This window comes from Macrobrachium nipponense, chromosome 1 (genome assembly GCF_015104395.2).
Source record: "Macrobrachium nipponense isolate FS-2020 chromosome 1, ASM1510439v2, whole genome shotgun sequence".
NCBI classification, from domain to species: domain Eukaryota; kingdom Metazoa; phylum Arthropoda; class Malacostraca; order Decapoda; family Palaemonidae; genus Macrobrachium; species Macrobrachium nipponense.
In genome coordinates, this window is record NC_087200.1 from 69658766 (window position 1) to 69663765 (window position 5000).

Below are 5000 nucleotides of genomic sequence, written 5' to 3' on the forward strand. Positions count from 1 at the left end.
TCAACCACTTTTTTATAAAACAACTGAACTCACAATTATGAACAGTAACAATAATAACGGCACTAACAACATACTTAAAACACCAAAAAGATAACTGATTGAACAATATTATCAATATATATATAAAAAAAAAAAGTAAGTTTGACTAGTACAAAAACTTTAAGGATAATGTTAAAACTCACAAGAAATACATAAGAAGGAACTTGACAAATACACCAAATTAAAGAATAACATTATTCTTTAATTTGGTGTATTTGTCAAGTTCCTTCTTATGTATTTCTTGTGAGTTTTAACATTATCCTTAAAGTTTTTGTACTAGTCAAACTTACTTTTTTTTTTTCTCTTTTTTTTTCTATATATAATATTGTTCAATCAGTTATCTTTTGGTTGTTTTAAGTATGTTGTTAGTGCCGTTATGATTGTTACTGTTCATAATTGTGATTCAGTTGTTTTATAAAAAGTGGTTGACATAGTCAGTGTTTTTCTCTTCTGTAGTAATTGGGTCCATTGGGCAATTACTTTTTTTTTACTTTTGACTTGTTGTTGGGTGTTAAGCGGTTGGGTAATCTGGACGAATGCTGTTTCTGTTTTTGAATAAGGCCTTATGTACATACATATATAATTCTTTTCCACTTTGCTTTTGTGAGAGCTTTCTTGCTCAATAGTTTTTACGTTTTGTATTACTTTGTGCCCCGAAGATGTGGTAAATACACGAAAGTACTTGGCACTCTGTCTTTTCTTTTTGAAAATTTTCCCTGTGGCTTTTGCTGATATATATATAATATATAATACTATATATATAATATATATATATATATATATAAAATATATATATATATGTATATATTATATATGTATATATATATATATATATATACACCTATATATATATATACATATATATATATATATATATATATATTATATATATATATATATACAATCATATAGTGATATGCAAATGTATTTCAATTTATGTGGGTGTACCCCTATAAATGGTTTAAATACGTGGAAGTTTTATTCAAGGTTACGGACGGAAATGCGGATTATCTTTAAGCAAGAAAACATAGGCTAGCTATTGAGCGTGAATTCAGTTTCATACATTTTATCTCTCTCTCTCTCTCTCTCTCTCTCTCTCTCTCTCTCTCTCTCATTCTTTTGGTTATGGGGGACTTCTGTTTTGAATTGTGTTTCTTTTTTCTTGAATGTCAAGACAAAAAAAAAAAAAAAAAAAAACATTTAAAATCAAATATATTTCAATTTCTCCCGATGGTTTGGGTCAAGTTTTTATACGTTATTTTTGTGTGGACATCTGATATTCTATGATGAGAGAGAGAGAGAGAGAGAGAGAGAGAGAGAGAGAGAGAGAGAGAGAGAGGAGAAAAGTATTATTAAGGGGAAACATCAATATAGCGATAAGAAGTAAAATAAATTTCCTGAAACAATCGTCCAGGCACCAATGTATTCAATTTTTAATTAAAAATCATTAAATTTATAATTTAATAATCATATCATTGTAATCATTTAATTAAGTAAATCATTATTGTGTTCTGGTTATTTAGTTAGCTCCATGTTATTTGAAACCCGACAAAAACAAACAGGTATAATTCTGCTTGTACGGAGTATTTATAGTTTTCTATATCATCCTCCTTTTCCTTTTCTTTATTGTATTATTATTGCTATTATGATTATCATAAGTCAATATCCCTGTTTACTTGTTTCATGTAAATTGTGTTCATCTTTTGAATAGTGAACTGATATTATTATTATTATTATTATTATTATTATTATTATTATTATTATTATTATTATTATTATTATTATTATTATATTCAATCAATGCATGCAAGAAACCTTCGCGTGTGAATGATATATATCGGCAAACCCACACTGCTTCAGCGATATCAGACATTTCAGCAGCGTGCTCTGTTAGATTAAACGTTCACTCTCTTGGAAAAAAATTATTACAAATGTTCGCAGGAAGGTTTTAGGTTGCCATATACCCAAATAACAATATTTTGTAATTTTTGGACAGAAAACATATATCATCTTAATTGCATTTAGGACCGTAAAGATGGCACTTGAGGCCTTGGAACAAAATACAGGATACATCGCGAGAAATAACGTTTGTTTAAGGAAATTTAGTTTTATCTTAATCTTTACAAAACATTTTTACGATGTTTCGAAACTTTTTTATGAAATGAGTATTGCCACAGACATGGTAAGATAGATACACTTCTTTTATAGACTATGAAGATAGTGAATTGTAAATCTTTGGTCATAGCGCTAATATCTAAGATTCGAAAAGTCTCCAGTTTATCTTTATTGTTAACTTTATGGTTGATTTTAGGATAAACGACGAACATATTTCTCAAGAAAAACAATTTGCGTAGTAACCGTTATCCATTATGTGCACAGACACACACGCGAATACACACACACAAATATGAGCTTGATGACGTGCACTACGCTGCGCTGGAACTCGGTGCTCACATCCTCCCCCTACCCTCCCAATCCCCTACTTATTCCCCATCCCCCCAGCCTTTCACATCTTTTCCCCTACTCCCAAATTCCCATAACCCCCTAGCCCCCTCCCCCCCAGTTCCACCCTCAGATTTTATCATCATTATTTATTGTTAACAATATATATATATTATAGAACTATATATATAATATTATTATATATATATGTATAATATATATAGATATTAGATATGAGTATATATTCAGTTATTATATAAGTAATACAATATTATATATAATATATATATATAATATATATACTAATATACATTACTATACATAATGTAATAGCCACAATGCCCTCTTAACTTCTTAAATTCTTTGTGATCCAACTTCAAAGAAATATGACGAGATCATGATGTCTTGTAGCATGACGCAAACCCGCGATACCATATGTATCTGGTAAAATGATCATTAGATTCTACAATATATATTTATCTATCTATCTATCTATCTATCTATCTACTATATATATATATAATATATATATATATATATATATATATATATATATATATATATATATAACAGTCCGATCATGAATCAAGGAATACCAACCAATCACATATTTCTTTATTTCCAAAGTTTCGTAATGTAATTTCTTTATTAAATCACCAAAGAGCTATTGAATAATGAATAAATTAATCAAAATGTTGTTATATCAAACGTGAAACATCATTAATAAAATAAAATTCCCTAAATATAGCACAGCTGATAATAAACAGAACCAAAGATCGCCAACCAACCTCAGATTGGAGAGAGCAAAATAACAAGGCTCAAAGAAAAAATTAACACAAGGAAAGTGAGTGGAGGAGGTCTGGGGCATATGCTGGATCCACGAGGAGGTTAGTGAGGGTCCGAATCGACTCGAATTGGAAAATAAGCTCCTGTACTAGTTGTAGGCTCTCCAATCCAGAGCATTTTAATAGAAGAGCTTATTCCAACAAATCCCCATTAATTGTCTATACTTGGGTCACTATTTATCAAACAACTAGCCCCCAGTCAAGTATCCAGATGTCCTCTACTCAACTTTACCCGAGTTAACTTTCATTTTGAGCATTTTGTCTTTTGCTCTCTCCACTTAAAGGTTGTTTAACAGTCTTTGGTTCTGTTGTATTTTTTTAGCTGTATAGTATTTAGCTAGTTTTATATTTTCAATGTCTTTGGAAGCTTTTTACATTAACTTAGTATTATTCAATAGATCCCTTATGATGTAATAGGGAAATTATTACGAAACGTTGGAAATAAAGAAATATGTTGGAGTTGATTGGTTTCCTTGGTCCACCCTCAGACTGACGTCTCTTGCTGACTGTCGCATATCCCTGCCTTTGATGCATATTCAAAGTTGGGTACATGAACTACTGAAAATAGTCGAGAAAATATTCATTTAATTCTCCCTCGAGCCCCTTTCTCGTTCTTGTCCATTATTCGTTCCGTCTTGCTTTGAATGCAAACACTATTAAGGGACATTCCGAAAGAGGACGTTTTGCTTATGCATCAATCTCCTTCCTGGTCCGGATGGCTTCTCCCTCAAGTCTGACTTCTGGTCCCGTAGTGATTTCGAGATCTTTTTCCGTCAGCTTCCTTCATTTCTGTTTTTATTCGCCCATATGCTTTCAGTTTATTCTTATTCTTTGGATGCCTTTTTTTTCATATATGGAACTATATGACAGTGTTTCGTTCTTAATATTTTTATGTCATACTTCTATTTTCAGCATAATAGGCAAATGTATATATATATATATATATATATATATATATATATATATATATATATTATATATATATATATATATATACCTATCACGCTGATACTTACCCTCCGAGTGAACTATGTGTAGAGAAAAAGACCTTAATAATTTGTACAAATTATTAAGCTATATAGATGTACAAATAGATAAACTAAATAAAATAAAAAAAGACGTGAAAGGTACTGATTTAATGCTCTTAAACTCAAGAACTTGAATTCGCGGTCTAATATAACGCTAGCTGAAAGTGGGATAACTAAATGCGTTAGGTAAACTAGAAAAAAATACAAACAACAGTAACTGTCCTTTTTTTGTTTTGGACTTAAGATTCCTTGCACAAGAGTAACCTTAAGCACACTACTGGTTTTACATTTATATTTTCGCATATTATATAATATATATATTTTTCCTTTATCATTATTCTACACACATTTTCATTACTACCCATTTCTCTGGTCCACTGGTATTTCATAATTTGTATTTACTTTAGAAAGTCGCTTACTACATAAACTCATTTGGTTCTCTGTGACAATGTCATAATGCAAGACTATAACAGATTTTTTGGAAATGCCTTGGGTGTACTAAAAAGAAACTGTACTTTACTTATACCACAAAACAACAACCACTAAACACACGCACGAAGTAAAAAAGGTTGTCTTTTGAATTATCTTTCACGAACAAAGAATGTCTGAAACCTAAGAGAGTATTAACCTACATTCGGCAGCGGAT

General features: G+C 30.3%; 1 long non-coding RNA gene across 1 annotated transcript in view; it reads right to left on the bottom strand.

The window, feature by feature from the left end:
- Window positions 1-5000, bottom strand: part of LOC135220189 (uncharacterized) — a 283073-nt gene that overhangs the window by 46918 nt on the left and 231155 nt on the right. The gene's annotated exons all lie outside the window — the stretch shown is intronic.